This window comes from Podarcis muralis, chromosome 3, assembly GCF_964188315.1.
Source record: "Podarcis muralis chromosome 3, rPodMur119.hap1.1, whole genome shotgun sequence".
In the NCBI taxonomy this organism is placed as follows: Eukaryota; Metazoa; Chordata; class Lepidosauria; order Squamata; family Lacertidae; genus Podarcis; species Podarcis muralis.
In genome coordinates this window covers 98,775,521-98,797,564 of record NC_135657.1, presented here as the reverse complement: position 1 = coordinate 98,797,564, position 22,044 = coordinate 98,775,521, and the positions used below count along the sequence as shown (strand labels likewise).

General features: G+C 40.7%; 1 protein-coding gene across 2 annotated transcripts in view; it reads left to right on the top strand.

Moving 5' to 3' along the window:
- CSMD1 (CUB and Sushi multiple domains 1) overlaps nucleotides 1-22,044 on the top strand; it is a 939,172-nt gene that overhangs the window by 220,411 nt on the left and 696,717 nt on the right. The window lies entirely within an intron of this gene.

Genomic DNA, 22,044 nt, shown 5'->3' with positions numbered 1-22,044 from the left:
AGGTGTCCTGTGATGGGCAGAACCTTCCACTAGTAGACATCGCCACCTCATCAAAAGCTTCTCCAGTGCAGCAGATTGAGAATTTGGAATGCCCTGCGCCTCTTCAACCAAAACACAGCAATTTTGTGCAAACTTGAAAGTGATTTACTTCTATGTTGTTAGAACATATTTGCTCACTTTCTCATGAACCTCATCTCTCCCTTCTCTTACCCCTCCCCTCCTGCCAATCAAAATCTGTAAGTTCCCTGAGGTGGGAACCTGCATTTTCCATATTCAACCTATGTAAGTATTGAAAATGCCGTAACATGTCCATAAAGTAGTAGTAGTAGTAATATTGATGAATGGGGACACCTGTACGCCAAGGTATACATTCACAGATGGAACCTCTCCATGCTGTAGATCCAATTTGACTTATAAAACACTGAAATATTTCTGAATGCTTACTACCATGCAACTCTTGGCATGTTTACTCAGATATAAGCTATATGGTGTTCAAGGAAGCTTATTCCCTGTTAAATCTGCATAGGATTGTAGCATATAAAGTAAGCATAAACTGAACTGAGTAAGCAAATGCACCCCACTGAGGCATCAAACCTGTGTATGCAGACATATTCATATCATCTAATTGGTACCATTTTCTTTTTCATGAAGCAAAGAATTAAGCCCATCAGCCTGTCACAAAGAATTTTGCTTTTCAGCACATTGACTCAAAAGACCTAAGATATATAAACGAGCAAATCCCCACTTAGTGTGATTATTTTCCGAAGAAGAATGGATAAAATCATCCTATTCAGACAGGATAATTTGTATTGGTAAATAAGTAACAGAAAGCCCATATTGGGGTGGGAGGGCATTAATATTGCCCTACTGATTTTCAGAAGACAGGAGTGCCTGGCGTGCTCTGATCCATGGGGTCACGAAGAGTCGGACATGACTAAATGACTAAACAACAACAACAACTGATTTTCACCCATAAACTTCTTGTGACAAAGGACTGGGGAATGGCTAATCTGAGAAGAAGGTCAATGTGCCAGCCAGCTGGCCACGTATAGGGAGAGTGCAACTATCAGAGTCCCCTGGCTATTTGCTTATAAGTAATGATAAGTAAATGTATGCATAAAACATGCAATACAATGACTTCAAGGCATAAACCTTCTCCTAGTCTGCATAGGCTGTGACAGTGGCAGTTGCTGGCATTCACCAAGACTGTGAAAAGTAGGTCATTTGCTTGACCTCAGCTCCTGGCTATTGTTAAACTTGCTCCTACCAGGACAATGGGATGTTAACAGGGGATATTTCTCAAGGCTGAAGCATTAAATGTTTTCAAAAGCCACAGATGCTGCTGCTCGGGAGGCGTGTCTGGCTCCAGCACTCGGTGGCTGCTATTTATGCAAGTTGTGTGGGCTGTGCGACAGGTTTATCATAGTATAAGAGTCACAGGGTTCAGCGTGGAAGGCAGGAAGCCAACAGATATATTATGACAGATAAAAATGGTACAGGCCAGATGAGAAGAAAGCCAAAGGTGTGATTAAACTGCAGTAAAGGTAAAGGTACCCCTGCCCGTACGGGCCAGTCTTGCCAGACTCTAGGGTTGTGCGCTCATCTCACTCTATAGGCCGGGAGCCAGCGCTGTCCGCAGACACTTCTGGGTCACGTGGCCAGCGTGACGAAGCTACTCTGGCGAGCCAGAGCTGCACACGGAAACGCCGTTTACCTTCCCGCTAGTAAGCAGTCCCTATTTATCTACTTGCACCCGGGGGTGCTTTCGAACTGCTAGGTTGGCAGGTGCTGGGACCGAGCAACGGGAGCGCACCCCACCGTGGGGATTCGAACCGCCGACCATGCGATCGGCAAGTCCTAGGCGCTGAGGTTTTACCCACAGCGCCACCCGCGTCCCTAAACTGCAGTAGTATTATAAAAAACAACAACCAGTGGCCTCTTATTGAAAACAGCTTTGATTACTTAAGTCAGAAGTATATAACAAACTTGGAAAGGGTAATGGAAACTTGAACCATTCATGACTTCCGTGAATGGAAGGAAGGAAGGATATTTTCATTCAGAGGACAAAACAAGAAGGGATGGTGTGATGGCACTCCAGCCACACTCGGTCTCTTGCCACCTGAGGAAGGAAGATCCAATTATCACTGAATGTACTCCTCTGTCCAGTACACCCTTTCCATGCTTAAGAACTCATTCCCTCAGATAAATGCAGTTTTCTACAAGACTACTCTTTATCAGCCAGCCTAAAAATGTACCTTACATCTCCCTGAAGCCTCTCAGGGCAGCACAGTTTATGGCTTCTAGGCATGGGGGTGATTAAAATAAGTCAAAACAAGTTGTTTTATGAAATAAAATATAATCTTTCCTGAAACAAAAGAAATAAGTTTTAGGAAAAGGATATTACAATGAAAAGTCACAAAAAGAAGCATATACCCAATGGAGCAAAGGAATAAACAATGAGTCTTCTTCCACCAGCTTTAATTACAATCCCCAAGGCTACAAACTTTCCATCAAGGGTGGGGGACCTTTGGCCCTCCGGATGTTGACTAGTGGCCATGCTGGCTGTGGCTGATCGGAGTTGTAGTTCAACACCTGGAGGGTGATGTTATTCATCATTTTACTCAAATTATTGAATAAGAATTGGGACACTTCAGAATACAAGCCTAGCCCTCTGTGAAGTTTTATAAGGTAAAGCTTTATAAGCCTCAACTGGAGCCAGGGCCTTTTCAACACTGGCTCCGGCCTGGTAGAACGCTCTGTCTCATGAGACCAGGGCCCTGTGGGACCTGATTTCTTCCCGCAGGTCCTGTAAGACAGAGTTGTTCTGCCTGGTTTTGGCTTGGAATTAACTTGATTCCCTCCCACTCTTTCTTTTTCCCTTTTTCCTTCTGTGATGAACTCCTACTTGGGGACTTCCCTGGCATTTTTCTGGCCCACGTAGGACCAGTCTGGATAGTTAGCCTTGGTGAAGACTTGACGTTTTCATCCCCAAAAAAGTTTTTGAGTTTCTGCTGAAATGAGGCTGTATTTTAATCTTGTTTTTTAAGTTGTATTTCAATCAATTGTTTCATATCTGGTGTTAGCTGCCCTGAGCCCGGTCTTGGCTGGGGAGGGCGGGGTATAAATAAAATTTATTATTTTTATTTATTATTGTATACTGCCCTTCATCTGAAGATCTGATGGTGGTTCACAACATAAATATATATATAATATATGAATGGTTTGCTTTTAGATGCAGATTGTGTATGGATAAATACAATAATATTTGGAATGCATTTATATATAAAAATATAATGTATTGTTAATCATTTTATATTAGTTGGAGTAACTGTATTACTTATATATCAATATTTCGTACTGTATCAGAACTTCAAGTACTTTTTTATCTTTTTGTCTTTTTTCTTTCACTATTTTCTCACTGAATTTTTTCAATAAAACATAAATATTAAAAATACAAATACCAAATGAAATGAAAATACCAAATGAAAACACAAAATAATAACAAAAACGAAAGGAAAGAAACATAACAGAAATAAGAACAAGAACCAAACAAACCTATAATACCCCCCCCCCTCACAAACACTTTTAAAAAGACATAGAAGGCTATACAGTTTGTTGAAACTGAGAAATGTTTGGATGAAAGACCACTTACATGTCACATGTCAGTCAGGGCAAACCTAGGCATGACATCCAGTATATTTTTGATGTTTAGCCTGCATGCTTTTAATAATGCAAATAGCATTCATGGGCAGCAGGTGTTGATTGAGATCACAGTAGGCGGGGAGAGAGAATTAAGAACTTTTCTCACCTGCTTTGGTTCTTACAAAAATAACTCCTTTGACCCATCTTCCATGTGAGGATCCCATTCCAGGAGTGAGCAATATATTTGAATGTCACAGTAACTATATTTAATTGGATATGGCATTAGTTTTAAATGTTGCGACAATTCCAGAGCTTCTAATCTGGAATATGCTACCAAGGTATACTTTACTCAGAAGCATTTGTGCCAAACACCAAGTCAATGAAAGCAGACACTACATTCGTGTGTAGGAAATACAAAGCATTTAAACATTCTTAAAACACCTAGCTATGAATATTCTCAAAGAGTGGCTGCTACCAGTGTGGATGAACAAACTGTGTGTGTCAATCAGCAAACCATATACAGTAGTACCTCGGGTTAAGTACTTAATTCGTTCCGGAGGTCCGTTCTTAACCTGAAACTGTTCTTAACCTGAAGCACCACTTTAGCTAATGGGACCGCCAGTTGCCACTGCGCTGCCAGAGCGCGATTTCTGTTCTCATCCTGAAGCAAAGTTCTTAACCTGAAGCACTATTTCTGGGTTAGCAGAGTCTGCAACCTGAAGCGTATGTAACCCTAAGTACCACTGTAATGGATGCATAAATCCAGTTTCTGTATTGGGTGATATTATTTATTTATTTTATAAACAGACCTTCATTCGAAGACCACAAAGCTGTTTAAAATATAAAAACACAAAAATATATAGCACAGTAACGAATAAAAACAATACTTACCCCAGAGGTTAAGAGGTCATAGATTGTTTAATTAGCCAAAGGCCTGGGGGAAGAGGAATATTTTTGCCTGGTACTGAAGACACACCAGGTACCTCTTAGCAGCTGAGTCATCACATTCCCTAGGACCACAGGGAAAGGTAAAGGTAAAGGACTCCTGACAGTTAAGTCCAGTCGCGAACGACTCTGGGGTTGCAGTGCTCATCTCGCTTTACTGTTTGTCCGCAGACAGTTTTTCCGGGTCATGTGGCCAGCATGACTAAGCCACTTCTGGAAAAACCAGAGCAGCACATGGAAACGCTGTTTACCTTCCCTATTTATCTACTTGCACTTTGACGTGCTTTCGAACTGCTAGGTTGGCAGGAGCTGGGATCAAACAACAGGAGCTCACTCCGTCGCAGGGATTTGAACCACCAAAGGACCAAAGGTACAAACCAGCAAAGATTAGTTATGATTAACAGCATAATTGTATGCATGTTTACTCTGAAGTAAGTAATAACAGTGGGACTTAGGCTGCAATCCTAACAACATTTACTTGGGAATAAACATTACTGAATTCAATAGGATTTACCACTGAGATTTTATGGTTAGGATTACAGCCTCATTCAGTGCAGTGATGGGGATCCTAGCCCTCTCCCCCCTCCCAAATTCTACATTACTCCCATCAAATTAAGCCATCATGTCGAGAGGTCAGGGTTGTGGAAATTATAGCTAAGCAACAGGTTCCCCATCTTGCCTTAGTGTATTTACAATTGCAGCTTAAGGACTCAGCTGCATTAGTCAAAGAAAGCACTTTGAATGTGTTATAAACATGCAATACCCAATGGCAATGGAGAGCCCCCCAAAAAATTCTTTGCAATTTTACAAAGCGTTTCCCCCCCTTTCGTTATAATGATTTAATTTCTGACTTATTTATAACGTTTTCCCTCCTGTGTGTAGATCCATCCTTAGTCCCATTTCATTGATTTCAATGACTTACCTTTGATAAATGATGCTTCAAGTTTTTAAAATGGCACATGGATTTGTGGTATGTGTATTCCCGCTATATCCATTTGTGATTCAGTTCTAGGCCTGGTAAAAGGAAACATTGTGAAACCATATTTCTTATGGCATTAGGTAACTGTTCAGCATGTAGCGATCCACTTAGAGAAATATACATTTAAAAAAAATAAAAGACTTAATTGCAATAATATGTATGAGACAATATGCCTGGAATATATAATGCTGTACACTCTGTGTGCTTATTTTTGGAGCACATCCTCACGTACATATATATTTTTTTTATTTAGTTTAGCTGTTTAATCATGTGGTGTGTTTTTTTATTCTTTTCATTAAATATCTTTCTCAGGAGGGGAACAAATAACATGTCAGCAATGCAAGATCTGGGACACACTAGGGGAGAGAATTATTTTTCAACAACATATTCTCAGGCTTTCCTTTCTGGCATTTTTCTTCCCTTTACTTCTTGTGTTCTGTCTGAGATCCTGCTAAGAAAGATGAAGTGATTTCTTCCTAGAGTCAATCTGAATAAATCTTCACAAGATCGAAATCACAAAGAAGAGGTGATGACATCTTCATCTTGAGAGAGGCTTAACACATCCTTGGCTTTAAGGCTTTAGGGCTTCACACTTGCTGCTATTGTTGACTTAATTTTCAATGCTGAGAGACATTCTTCATGTGTCATGAGACAAGGCCCATAATACATGCTACATATGCTTTCTGTCAGACTTAAACAAGGCCTATTTTGTTCTGAGAGAATAATGTCTTAGGAAGAATTTTCCAGAAGCAATCACCGACTTTAAAACAGGTTGTTTCTCCCTTTAATTGTCATATTAAAAAGTGCTTGTTGTCATAGCCTAGTGTTTTATTGCAGGTGTATTCTGCAATATATTCTTGACGCAATAATCATGCATTAGCAGTAGATTCAGTCTGCTTTATTTTGTTTTGCAATCCTTTCCCAACACCAACACATTTTTACTATCCAGGGGGACTGTAATGCAAACAAAAGTATGACAAAAAAGTGAAATATATCTGGTATAAAAATTCACAGGATTTTAGCAGAATGTGCACTGATTGGAAATTAAACAGTGTTATTGCCCTGAAACATTTGCACATGCCAATGGTGTTGAAAGCAGAATTGCATGTGACTGCCCTGATGTCTGGAAAGATGTCAGCTGTGGGGCTGGGGAAATAGCCTCATGGGGCAAACTGGACCCCTCAGTGGGTCAAGACTGGCCCATGGGCCAGTGGTTCCCCACCGCTGCTATAGACCTAGACATGTTTTCATTGCAGCCATACTTCTTCAGGTCTTGGAACCCAGTTTCGAAAAATATTTTAAAACATCTCCATATTTTCTCACACAGTACAATGGCAATGATGCAATGTGTGTCTCAAATATGGGTATATTTATTCAGATATTTTCATAGCCCAGGGCAGCTGGGAGAGCTTAAGATTTAGCTGCTTGACATTTTGAAATGGTTGTTGTTCTTTTTAACAAGAAAAATAATAATAAACAGACGCTTGGCCACACTATTTGATTATAAGTTTAAGTTCACCCCTCATACAATAACTTTTCACCTCCCCATCCCAATCTTGGAAGGAGGCTTTCAGCTCCACTTTCCCATTCCCATCCCCATACAGTGGTACCTCTAGTTACGAACTTGATTCATTCCAGAGGTCCATTCTTAAGCTGAAACCATTCTTATCCTCAGGCACGCTTTCTCTAATGGGCGCGATTTTCATTTGCATCCTGAGCAAAGTTCACAACCAGGAGCAGCTACTTCCAGGTTAGCGGAGCTCGTAACCTGAAACATTCATAACCAGAAGCGTTTGTAACCAGAGGTACCACTGTACATGCAAAAAAAAACTTCAATGGTGCATGTTTAACACATGTTTTAAAAAATGCAAAAGTGGCCATTATGTTGAATCCTCTTACGTGGTGTCAGCTACATTTGAGAGCAGGGCTGACTTAAGCAAATGCAGCGCTGTGGTGCAAAGATCAGCCTGGCACACCCCCCCCCCCCAGGTTGCCCAGTCCCAGGCGTGCAGGAGGGCGAAGCCGGCTGGCCACCTCAGTGTCTCACTGGCTCGGCTGCCCCCGAACTCGCGGTGCAGAACTGCCCACAGCAGAAGAGCCCGCCGCGGCACTCCGACCGACTGACAGGCGGGCTCTTCCCTGGACTCAACTCTCGGGCCCCGGAGTCTCAGCCTGGTGCCTCCGAAAGCCCGGCGCCCAGGTGCCCCGCACCCCTAGCACCTATGGGTAAGACGGCCCTGTTTGAGAGCCATAACCTCTTGGGAAAATCTATCTTTGCAGCAGCCCTTGGTAGCTACACACTGCTGTGGTGGTATTCAGGACAGGACAGAGCCTGTCGTTTTTGTAAGCAAATTGCAGTCATGGCTCCAACCATTATGTTTAAGCATTTCTAGTGGGAAATGCATACAAATGAATACAGTCACTCTAAGACTATTCCGAGAGTACAGCCCTTAATGTGAGAATAGCACTATAAACACAGGGCAAAGCAAATATCTATTTATGCATCTGCTTTGATTCTGTTTTGCATGGGATAATCAACCTAGTTGGAAATCCCCCTACATGATGTTCTCCTGATCCCCTGGAAGCCAGTTTTGGGAGTCACATGGGAGGAGAAGAGGGTAGGAAGCCCCATAGCTCAAGAGAAAGGCCTTGTGCAAGGCTTCCACCAATGGGGCATGTTATGCTTATCCTACCTTCAAGCACCATTCTAGGATGAGAGCTGGTTCACATTTTGCATGTTGTTAATTAGTATGCACACCAGAGTAAAAATGCCTATGTGCACCAAGGGTAAATATACCCATGGAAACAGCAGACTCTAGGAGGAGAACTAAATCAGGAGGTTTGTGAAGCATCTGCTAGGCTGCCATGCATTTGTATGATAGATGCATTTGGCTTGATGTGTTACAATCTGAGCTGGGCCAAGCCACGGGAACAAATCTACTGCCTTTTTGTATGTATTTGTTAGTACATTTCCCCCCCTAGTTTTAATGAGGGAATTGGGTGTATTCTTTGCTGTATCTTAATGAAGTAGAGATCTGTTATGTCAATTGAATTTGACTACCCTCTAAGCTAATAACAATGTTTTTTTTAAAAAGGCAAAGTAGGTTGTTGGACATCATTTGCTTCAAATTATCTCATTTGTCTCTATGAGCTTCCAGGTTGATTGCTTTCTTGTTTGTTTTTGCTATTTCCTCAGGTACTGAGGAAAGGTTAATTGAACATTAAAAACCCTTGGTTTCTCTCCATCCACCCCACTCTCCACTACTTTTCTTTTTTCCAGTAAATCTACTTCTACAAGATAGACACTTTTGCAGAGACACTGTGGCCTGGTTCTCCTGCATTTCCACATCTGATTACTACCATTTAAACTGAGCTTACTTTGGATCTGCTCTGCATCTGTCACATTGTGCCTACCAAGGTCAAACATAAGAGCACACATTCATGGAGTTGTCTAAAATTAAGCATGGTGTAGAGAAAGGGGACATAATTTTTTCCTCTTCCCCTCCTAATGCCAGAATCAATGAAGCTGAGCATTGGAAGATTCATGGCAGGTAAAAGAAAGAACTTCATGTGGCACATAGTTAAGCTGTGATGTTTTATCCAAATAGAAGTAGTGATTCCCACCAACTTGGATGTCTTTAAAAGAGGATTAAATATATTCATGGAGGATAAAGCTATCAATGGCTACTATCCTCTTTTCAAAACTTTTACTAATTTCATCTCAGAGGAGTGCATCTTATTTTATATTTAATTATTGAATCCCAAGTTTGAGAATATTATGGTCAGCCATGCAACATCACAATACACATGAGGTCTTTCCATATATTCCAGTAGCACAACTTGGCAGACCAAAAACATAACTACTGCTAGCCTCTGGTTTTTCTTCATTTCCCACCCATTAGGAGCAAAGATACAAGACCATGTCAGGGATCAATTAGCAACAATTTTATTAACTTACAGAGACCTGCAAGGAGTGAAACTATATTGGGAACAGGCCAATATCCCTTCAGTATAGAACCCTGAACTTCTGATGTAAGCTGTGAGGATTCTTCTCCCACTGTCTACTTGTCATTGGTGACTCCACCCTAGTCACTGAATGACGTGTGTGTCCCCTTGGATCTGCTCACCTTAACAATGTGGTTTCTACACACACATCCCATCTCTCCACCCTCCATCACTCAAGCAAAATGCATTATCATTGTTCAATGAGAGTTTCAAATCAATTAAAAGCTCTTGAGGAGAGTGTGAATCAGAACCAAGAAGGAGTTTGTTTTGGGGAAGGGACATGGCCTGGGAAGACTCTCAAGGGATGGATAGACCTGAATGGCTATATTTTGCTCCTGGGCTGGAGGTTCTCCACCCCTATTATATAGACACCTGTCCATGGTGTCTCTCCAAACGCATTTGACATGTGCATTTTACCCTGCATATTGAATGCCTTGATGTACTCCTCCTCCATTTGGATGATCATAAACATTGTCATCTTCATCCCAGGTTGGTGATTTATCCCAAACTGGATGTTCCTTAGCTCCTGTTGACTCTACCCCAACACTCATTTTAAAAGCCGTTCTGCCATCTTTTTGATTTTCAGTGCCATCAGTTTGTTAGTTCTAGATTTCAAGTGGATCCTTCCCCTTTGGTTAAGCCCAGGCTTCTCCCAGAACATACCCCAATGCCTAATAAATCTGAACCTCTTCTGATAACACAACTGTATTGTCCATGCATTTACTCTAGTAAGAATATTCTAATTATTGCTACCTCCTTAAGTTTTGTGGGGTTTTTTTGTGTTTTTTAAACTCAAAGGGTCTTCTGAGGACATGATTTAATTGCCTTTGCTATATCATTCCTAGCATTACAATTTGCAACATTTATAATCAAAGTCAACTGAAAACTAGCAATTTCTTTGATGTGATAACTTTCTGTTTTTCCACATTTCACCTCTTGGAAAGATGTGATAAAATTACAAGTTTGAACTTTATCCCATTGCAAAATAAATAAGCCATCATGAATCGCCCACCATTTGCCTGTGGGACAGACCTGGGGAAAAGTGATATTTAAGATTGGGAGTCAAGTCTGAGCTGGGAAGAGAAGGGTCATTGCTACCTAAAGAAAAAACAGGGTTTCAGTCGTAGTTGCCTGAATCTTAGCCACTATTCAAAAGGAAGAATAGTAGACAGCATTACTTCCCCCTCTAAGTGTTTAGTACTTTATAATTCTATCTTCTAGCAGCCTGTACCTGGGTGCATTTCAGGCAAACAAAGTCTTTCATGTGGAGTGGTGAAAAGCTTCTAATGTACAATTAAATTTTTACTGCAAGTTGTAAAATAGACAGCCCTTTTACAGTATCTATCTGCATCTTGGTTTGTATCTGTCAGAGAGAGAGAGAGAGAGAGAGAGAGAGAGAGAGAGAGAGAGAGAGAGAGAGAGAAGCATTTCCAAAGTGCCAAAGACATTCAGCAATATCTTGTGCTATTAGAGTTCATATGTATTCAACGATGCAAATTGATGCATTTGCATTTCACAACAATGTGGTTTGTTTGCTCTTCTTTTTAAGAATTATTTCTGCAAGTCATTATAATAAGATTTATCTCCTGAAGATTACCCCAATCAGTTGATTTAAACTCTTCCTGCAAACATACATTTGTGGCAGAAAACAATAGCATTGCTATACTTTGGTTTTTAATCCAATACAGTTGTATAAGCAATATAACCTTAACATAGAATGGGAATTGTAAGCTGATGATATGCAGTTCTAGACTTTTAACTGTTACATAAAAGCTATTATCAACATTTATTATATTATACCGGTATGTATGGGGGGGGGGAGAAACCTACCTGGGTTTTGAATAGCCTGAGACCTGACCAGACTTTGATAGAGGTCCTAAAGTGCTCGTGCTCTACTGGACAATGAATTTCTAGGATGGCTAGAGATTCCCAACAAAGTGCCCTTGGGCACCATGGCATCCCTCCTTGGTACCTGCCAAAACTCCTTGCATCTCCTCATTATTTTCTTTAAATTACTTTGGTGGAGAAGTGCCTAGGTGTCTTTCCTGTTACCTGGGGATTTGGTTGCCTCTGTTCATATTTCCTTTTTTATATATATAATTTTTATTCATTTTAAAACATATTGTTTAACAAACAATCCACCAAATTTCAACCCTTATACAATCTTTTTGGACTTCCATCAGCGCCTCTGTAGATCTTCCATTTTATAATTTCTTCTACATTTCTTAAATTCATATTGCCTTTAATTATCTTAACTAATATTATCCTTTTTGTTCAATAGTGCAATAATACAAATTATTCTCCTCACAAAACTTCCTGCAAACCTACAAATGTAATCTGGTCATCACAATTACTTTTCATATAGTCCGTAAATTTATGCCTATCTTCTGTGAATCTCTGGTCCCGCCGGTTTCGAATTCTTCCCGTTAGTTTATCTAATTCTGTGTAGTCCATCAATTTCATCCTCCAATCTTCTTTCGTCGGTAGTTCTTCTTGCTTCCAATTTTGTGCCAGTAATATTCTTGCTGCCGTCATTGCGTGCAAAAACAGCTTACAGTCATTTCTATTTATATCCTCCCCTACAATGCCTAATAAAAATGCTTCAGGTTTTTTAATAAATGTATATTTCAATATTTTTTTCATCTCGTTATATATCATTTCCCAAAAGTTTTTCACCTTTTTAGCCTCTGTTCATATTTCCTGTAGGGGTGGACAAATCAATTGATCTCTGCTCCATGTCACTTTCGCAAAAATTCACATATGAATTTTTCCCAGCCAAATATTGTAAACCATCAGGAATTTGATACTTCAGCTTTTCCTACTCAAACACAGTGATGTCAGTCACCAGAAAGGCCACTTTACAATGTCATATAGGTCACATTTGGCTTCATGAGTTCTAGTTGTGGAGACGTGTTGTTAAACTCCTCAAGCAGGAATTGGGACATTTTCCCTGTGAAGTTGTGCAACCACCCCATTATGCCTAGACCTTGTCTCTATTGCTGCAGGAATGCTCCTTTGTTTCAGGACATTGAATGAAGAGCCATGGGTATTTACACACATCTTCCTTTGCTCCCAATGCATTGTGTACCACCCAAAGTTAGCCTTTTTATTCGTAAATCTTCTACACTTAAGAAACTTATTTATGTCCTCTTAATGACCTTGCCTCTTAATGTGTTCTTGTAGAAATCTTGCCACATAACTGATATATGAATCAAGAGAGTTGTCCTCAAATGATTCTAGGGAATCCCAATGGGACATAATCTGAGATATTTCTATACGTTTAAATAGAGCCAAATTTAATAGGCTGGAACATAAACACCAAAAACAGTGTAACTCAAATGGAAAGCTTGTTTCAAAGTGCAATTCCCTGCTGGGGGAAAAAAAATCCTATATAAAGACGATCAAGCAATATTGTGCCATCAATATTTAGAATTTATTCAAAGGGAGAAGGGACAGCCAGAATTATCGTGCAGTATATTTGTTTCTAGAGAAACTTATTTTGCTTATTGAATAATTTAAATTTTAATATAATAGCAAACCTCCCAATTTATTTTGTTTCTTTCTTTCAATCTGCCTCACACACAAAAAAACCCACAACAATCCCACTGGACTTCCTCAGATATCTAGGTGATAATTAGTTTTCATAAACAAGTTGCTATATATATATGGTTTTTGTCTTGCATTCTCAATTATTTTTGAAACCCATAAAGTAATTCTTCAAACATTTTTTATGATTATAATGATGATTCTTTAGTTTTACATTGCTGCTGAAGGCAACAAAAACTCCACATCATTCATACTGAATAAATAAGGAGTGATTATGCAACCATATTTTTTTTGTTGTAGTTGCAAATCTTGCATGATAGTTTGGCCGTCTGCAGTACTTCTCACCTGTGGCTCATCATGAACAGAACCTTGCATTAGAACATTAGTAAATGTCATAAAAGACCAGAAGATGTTAGAGATGCACCTTCCTTACGACAAGTTAGTGCACGATTGCAGCTTTGCATAGGGTGAAATAAATAAAATGAGAGTGAGTTTCTTCCACTCCCTATTTATTTCCCCCACCCACCCACCCACCCACCGACGCACGCAAAGTTGCATTCGTGTAAATTATATATAAGTGCTAGATGTGAGTTACCTGTACTGCAAATCATTGGGAACATAAGAAACCCACATTTTCTCTCTCTAAAAACCCCCCTCTTAAGATCAAGAATATCTTTTTTATGTCTGATATGTCCCGATTACTAAGAGAAGCATATTAGACTCCATTTTCCTTTCAAACGTGCAACCATTTGTCCTTTTAAGATGTCTACAATTTAGGGAAACATTTCTTCCAAGTTATTCCCCACCCTACTCTTCTCTATCATTGGGGGTAAAAGAGATTACTGGTCCAAAGCATGCTTGTGTATCTTCAATTACAAGTCCAAGATATACACACAGACCTTCCATGATTTGTCTGAAACAGAGCACTCTTGTTGGAAAAAGAAAAACAGCATGAGCAGTCACCTTTAATGTTAAATTGAGAATCACTCTGTGTTCTAAATTACATGAAAAGAATCCAAAAAAATATTTCCCCTATGTATTGTTCTACGAAGGGGAAGCACTTACAATAATTAAAAAGATGCCAACAAGAAAATTCATTAGGCAATCTTTTATCACAACAGCAAGAGCAGAAAGTCAGTGGTGCACAATGTTTAATTAATCTGTTAAAATAAGGATATTAATACAATGATGATCGTAAAAATCATATTAACATTCAGACTCCTGCAGAGATTCCATTAACCTTGCCTTCAAGCAACAGAAGCATATGTCAAGTTGTTCCAGCCTCTATGGTACAAATGGGCAGAATATTTCTTAATCCACGAACCAGTAACATCAGAATCTTTAAATTAAAACAAGCCACTGCTACCTGAGATGGCTCTGTGAGGTCATTGCCATGAACTGTAAGAGGTAATCATTCATAATACATGGGCAATGTGGATTACATTAAATGAGAGCAGCACATGTACAGTATATGCACATCTGGAGCAGATGAGCTAAAATATATTTTTGAAAACAAATTGCAAAGTTCCTTACTGGATGGGCAAACACTTTTCTGCTGAAATCCTATTTGCATGCAATTGGACTCATTTCTGAATAGGATAGCACTATTAAACATATTAAAAATGTGTTTTCTAAAAATACATTTCCTAACCAATTGTTCCACCCTGTCCCATTCATTTGCCTGCCCAAATCAATGGACTCAGGCTTCTGTGACTGTACCTGGAAACCTTCTTCATGTCCCCGTCACCAGTTTATCTGCTATTATAAGAAATATTGAAAATAACATTCATAAAGTTATACTCTTTTTAAGCTTGCAGAAGTGGCGCTGTGGGTAAAAGCCTCAGCGCCTAGGGCTTGCCGATTGAAAGGTCGGTGGTTCGAATCCCCGCGGCGGGGTGCGCTCCCGTTGTTCGGTCCCAGCGCCTGCCAACCTAGCAGTTCGAAAGCACCCCCGGGTGCAAGTAGATAAATAGGGACCGCTTACTAGCGGGAAGGTAAACGGCGTTCCGTGTGCTGCGCTGGCTCACCAGATGCAGCTTTGTCATGCTGGCCACGTGACCCGGAAGTGTCTGCGGACAGCGCTGGCCCCTGGCCTCTTGAGTGAGATGGGCACACAACCCTAGAGTCTGTCAAGACTGGCCCGTACGGGCAGGGGTACCTTTACCTTTTAAGCTTTCAGAAAGGCTCTCTGTGTTCTTAATAAATAAAGGCTATTTATCTTATACCCCTTCATGGATCACTGCCTTGCCGTGGCGAAAGGGCTTGAAGAACTCAGAGAAGCTATGAACTATGCTGAGCAGGGCACACAAGATGAACAGGTCTCCCTGCTTATTTAATGTATATGCAGAATGTATCATGCGAAAGGCTGGGCTGGATGAATCCCAAGCTGGAATTAAGATTGCCAGAAGAAATATCAACAACCTCAGATATGCAGATGACACAACCTTGATGGCAGAAAGTGAGGAGGAATTAAAGAACCTTTTAATGAGGGTGAAAAAGGAGAGCGCAAAATATGGTCTGAAGCTCAACATCGAAAAAACGAAGATCATGGCCACTGGTCCCATCACCTCCTGGCAAATAGAAGGGGAAGAAATGGAGGCAGTGAGAGATTTTACTTTCTTGGGCTCCATGATCACTGCAGATGGTGACAGCAGCCACGAAATTAAAAGACGCCTGCTTCTTGGGAGAAGGGCAATGACAGGCCTAGACAGCATCTTGAGAAGTAGAGACGTCACCTTGCCAACAAAGGTCCGTATAGTTAAAGCCATGGTTTTCCCAGTAGTGATGTATGGAAGTGAGAGCTGGACCATAAAGAAGGCTGATCGCCGAAGAATTGATGCTTTTGAATTATGGTGCTGGAGAAGACTCTTGAGAGTCCCATGGACTGCAAGAAGATCAAACGCATCCATTCTTAAGGAAATCAGCCCTGAGGGAAGGACAGATCGTGAAGCTGAGGCTCCAGTACTTTGGCCACCTCATGAGAAGAGAAGACTCCCTGGAGAAGACACTGATGCTGGGAAATATTGAGGGCACAAGGAGAAGGGGGCGACAGAGGACGAGATGGTTGGATAGTGTTTTTGAGGTTACCAGCATGAGTTTGACCAAACTGCGGGAGGTAGTGGAGGACAGAGATGCCTGGCGTGCTCTGGTCCATGGGGTCACGAAGAGTCGGACACGACTAAACGACTAAACAACAACAACAATTTATCTTATATACTTGATGAAAATATTGAGATAAAAAAACCCATTGCAAACAAATGTAAATGCATATGAAATATACATAATACTTTAATAGAATCTGATTACAATTAGAAACGAACAGTATGTATCTATTTATATACAAAGCAGAATGATGTAAAGACAGTGTATATACAAAATACCAACCAACAAACTGAACAAATGTCTCTCATAAGATATTGTAGAGCACAAAAATGTCAGCAACCTAAACAAATATGTTTATAAATATCACAAACTATAACAAACCAAAAAATATAGCAAACTGTGACAAACCCCAAATGCATTTGGACCCTGATCTTTCTCAGTGGTCCCTTCCAACTCTACAATTCTATGATATATAACATATAAAGTTGTCATAACCATGCATATCATGATGATTAAAAATTCATCCTTCAAATGATACTTGCAAAAACTATTTGCAAATACCTTAAGTTAATTCAGCTAGCACACCTTCAAACCATGTTGCCATGAACCCCTATCTGGCCCCTAGCAGGTAGAAAAGAGCAGTGTTTGTAATCAATAGTTCTAAACCCTTGCTGGCAGAGTTAGCTTAAAGGGATATCCCCAATATTTCTTCAAAAGGGTATAATTATTTCTGATGAAAATACACAACACATTTAAATAAAAGCATTATGGCCAGCAATCTGTCATGCACCTGCTGAAATTCCCTCTTATTCCCAACTATAAAAATTGTGGGAGCTCTGTTCTCTTTTTCACTGGCAAAGTCCTGATAGGTGTTTTTTTTAAATCCCTCCTTTAAACAAATCCAAATCTTTATCTGGATGCCATAAATTCTGCTCTTTAAACTGTTAGACCTTCATGCCACAGAATAATCTACTTCTGAAAGTTCCCTTGTTTTCATGTGGCTTGTCATGCAACATTATAGGCTTTATGCAAAGCAGAACTTTGAACTGGAAGAGCCGCAAAAAGATTCCACTGAGCACATGGATTGATAATATGGACAGATTAGCTACATACGAACGAATTGCATGTTGACGCAAATTAAGAATGGATAAATATGAAGAAATCTGGAATGAATATTTAAGCGATAAGGCGGATAGTGGTGGGAAGTGGGGGAAGGAGAGAGAGGTGGGAAAATATTGTTAAAAGGGTGCAGTCATAGGTATATCAGTGTATTTAAATCTGTGCTCTTATTGTTATCATGTTTTTTGTTTTAGTGTCTTTTGCAGTTGCTTGTATCGAAAAAAAAAGATTAAATAAATAAATAAAAGCAGAACTTCCTTGTATGCTAATCTAGTTGGGCAGTCCTTTGTGTTCTGCCCTCTCATTTTCTAGCGGGTCATATTGGATATCATCCTGGATACCCAGACTGTTTACCTTAGCATTATAGCCCAACTCAGATGCTTGCTTCCATGCATCAACCTGGAAACTATGCAGAGTGCCCAATCACAAGCACACCTATATGTGCCTAGACCCACCCACCCCCCTTCCAGACATCATGCTGAACTGTGTAGGTGCTTAGTGTGCAGTATCAGGATCAGGGCCGCCTCTCCTGCCACACACATTTAGTATATGCATGGAGACAAGCTTCTGAACAGATCTCATATTTCCACACATTAAAAGGATTAACGAGGAGGTGGTCCTGCAATTGGGAAGAAGCTTTATCCAAATCCATGCTTGTATAATTCGTGCACAAAATAACAGGGATGCAACAAATTCCCCCTTCTTAAAATGGGTTTTCATTCAGTGAGTCATCTGCCACATCCTTCTAGCCACCATCGACATCCATCCTAATGAGAGAGCGCTCTGAGAGCATGCTCCGCTGAAAATAACACAATGATACATCTGAATGCCAATGAGTTGTCATTGTGTATGACCTACAGCTAATTATTTCTTCTATGCTTCACTTAGGACACTAATTTACACTATCAGGTTGATAATTGTCAAAGCTTACAAATGGATTGGTATGCTTTATTATCCATGCAATGTATTTTTAAAGTCTTGAAATGTTCATGTGTACATAGCAGATTGTGGGTTGTTTGTGCAGGGAGAATTTGCACTGTGCAGCTGTTAATCTCCTGTAGTGGTAGTACACAGTCCTCCTAAAAACAGGGTGATATGATACTAGTTTTAACAATCCTTGCTGAGTCACCATTATTGGAGACCTCTCTCCTCAAATCATGTTTTCATAAAATTCATGAAAAATGCAATGGTATAACATTCTGCTCCTAATTACTTAGTTCAATCCAGCATCCTGTTTCTTGGTTGTGTTAGGCTATAAAGAACTGGAGTAGCCAGTCCACAGGTGGCATTACAACTCCTGTCATTCCTGTCCAGTAGCCAAGCCGATTAGGACTGATAGGAGTTGTAGCCTGACACCTGAGGAGCACAATCTTGACTACCACAGATACAGATAGTTCCTAATAATTTTGCATTGCAATCATATACAAGTCTTCCCCTGAAATGAATCTCATTGTGTTCAATGGGGCTTACTCCCCCACCTACCCAAGTGTAAATAGTAGCCATGGCTAACCCTGCATTTGTGGAAATTTCCCAGGCTCCAAAGGCCCCCACTGACTTTGGTGGCAGTGTCAAAGCATTTTTAAAAAATATATAGAATGTGTGGATGGGCAGTGTGCCGATGGGGATAAATGTTTCCCCTACTCAGTCATCAGATTGATGAGCAGGGTGGGGTGATAACTCTCCCCTCACAGTTGATCTGCATTGATCAGATAAGGAGGGGGCTGGGTGCCTGGGAGTGTGTTTACCTGGGTGGGTGGGTGGGTGGGTGTGCATGAGAGAAGGTGAAGTAGATTGCTGGGCTTGCTTGCACCCAGACGTTGGCCAAAGGTGAATGCATCCCACAGGTCAAAAGAAAGGGCAGCCCTCCCTGTTGTATAGGACCATAGCATATTTATTTTATGTATGTGTTGTTCAAATAGCATAAGTATAAAACAAATACAAAACTTTATCAAGTAAGGAGAATACACCACACAAAGGTAATTAAAAAGTGGAAGACAAATACTATTACTAAATATAATAAGCTATAGAACAGGGATGTCCAACAGGTTGATCATGATCTACTGGTAGATCGCCAGGAGGTTCTGGTAGATCATGGTCAATCGCTGGGTCCCTTTCCTTAGAATCCGGCCCAGCCCCCTCGCCCTGCCCTCCATTGTTGCACAATCTGCAGAACGGAATACGGAGTTTACTCAGTGAGGCTGTTCATTTCCTCAGTGATCTGTTAGTGAGTGGCTGTTCCCCTTTCTCCCTCAAAATGGGCCACAGCTTAGCCTTGAACTCCCAAAAAAGCTCAACAACTTTGACCTGAACCCCCCAAAAGGGGGTAGATCACTGCCAGTTTTTAATTCTGTGAGTAGATTGTAGTCTCTTGGGAGCTGGCCACCCCTGCTATAGAACATAATAGCAAAAAGTGAAAAAAAAAGGAAAGAAAAGCATTTAGAAAAAAATGCTATCAAAGACTGAAACACGTGGATAAATTAAATGTGCCATGATATGAATATACATCAGTACAATGACAACACAACAAATGGCAAAGTAAAGGGTAACTCCGAAGTCTGCTGTGGGGGGTAGGGGAGGCAGGGAAAAGGCCTCACACAAAATATGTGGATTTGAATAGTGGGGTATTGTTACGGCTAATAAGGGAAGTTGTCACATTTTCAGATCTAGCACCGTTTACTGGTCCAGAGGAAACTTTGTATGATCACTGACTGCAAAATCTCCAGTAACAAGTGTATAAATATTATATTAACATGCATCTGAATAATCCTACCTCAGTACCTCATGTATTTTAGTAATTTTTCCCTAAATGTTTAAGAACATTTCAGAGATAAAAAGTAAGGAAAAGTATGCCACCACCTTAATCATTATCCTTCCTATACTGTCTCTTTCTCCCTCACCTAGGACAAAGTACTCAAAACATACAAAACATCATTACCTCAAAAGTATTCTTTCGGTCTCTAATGTGGGAAATGCACTAAGAGGATATTTTTTTTTAGTTTATTCAGAAATAATGATTGATGCCAACATATGGCAGTCCTGTTAAAGGTTACTGAAAGAGTATCAGTGAACACAAAGCCTGATTCATGACAAAGTTCAGTTTACCACACCTGAAAATGAATAAATCATGCTTAATGAACCACTGTCTTCCTGGAATGCTGCTCCTTATTTTGTGCAGAATACACCAGCCTAGTTGGAGAAACTAGCCCCTGGTGCCAGTTTTTAAAACATTCAGAATGTGCTAATGATTAACCAATTATTCAAGGGAAAATTATAAAGCATTCAAATGAGAAGTTTCCATGTACAGTGGTACCTTGGGTTACATATGCTTCAGGTTACATATGCTTGAGGTTACAGACTCCGCTAACCCAGAAATATTACCTCAGGTTAAGAACTTTGCTTCAGGATGACAATAGAAAACGTGCTCCGGCGGTGCGGCACAGCAGGAGCCCCCATTAGCTAAAGTGGTGCTTCAGGTTAAGAACAGTTTAAGGTTAAGTACAGACCTCCAGAACGAATTGAGTACTTAACCCGAGGTACCACTGTACTAAGTTTTATTCATATGACATTCCTTCCTGTTGAATAGTATATGATGAACTTTGGTTTGGGTCCTAAGAGAAGGTAACTTAAGGCAGTTCATGGTAGGAACGTTTCCTGTCTTCTTACATACCCTCCAGCATTTCGTTGATGAAAATCAGGATGCGTGTCTTTGGGGATTAGATTAGATTACCTGTGGGGTCCCTTCCAATTCTACAGTTCTATGATCTAAGGACCCTGTGAGGCAAGTTGGGGCTGTGTGCAGCTTGCCCAAGGTGGTATCCTCAACCAATGGAGGTCTCATCTTCTTCCCTCTCTTTCTTTTCTCCCTCTGCTTCTGTCCTTCCTCATGTGGTCTTTTCCACCCCGATAGCTTTCCCATCTGGCACACTGTCTGCTCCCTGACTGAGAAGAACGCTCAAGGTGGGGGTGTTGATGGGTGCTGTGTGAAGCTTCCCCCGGCTGCCTTCTTGGATATTGTGAGGAGGAAATTCCACATGGGCAGTTCCCTAAAAGTCTGTCAACGGCCTTGATTGGATCCCAGCGGACATCGTGGAAGGGGAACACCCTGTCAGCCTTCATCGCCAGGCACGCAAACCATGCTGCCCACTTGGCCCTGCCTCTGTCGCTTGCTTTCCCTCCACCAACTGGAAAGAATGGCTGCATTTTGAACTTTTCAGACAGAGTCATTATGGCTTCAGACAGGAGGCGTGAGGGATCTGACAGGGTCCTAGAAGGGCCCTCCTTCTTCCCAAAGCCTAGTATTTTGGATGGAGCAAGGCAGAAAGTGTGGCAGCTCCCACTGTGTCCGTGTGTCCGTCCCACTGAAATAGTGGCACTTGGAGGGTATTTTCTTAATTTCAGAAGCCACACCCTCATTGTTCAGGATGGCCCCAATGCAGTATATATTTTCAGGAGTAGAGGGCAACAAGTTAGAATAATGTACACGCGCTTCCTTCAGTTATGATATTTTAGGATTCAAGTTTATGTTTTCAATTGCTGTCGCATAGCAGAATATTTGTAAGGCTGGGTTCTGATAATTGCAACGATCACATGAAAAGCATTCTTCCATGATTCAAACCAGACGGTAGCAATAGTTCATGTGACTACTGCTATCAGATGGCTTGAATAGGTTTTGGAAAGCAACTGCATTTTCCAATGAGGAGCCTGCT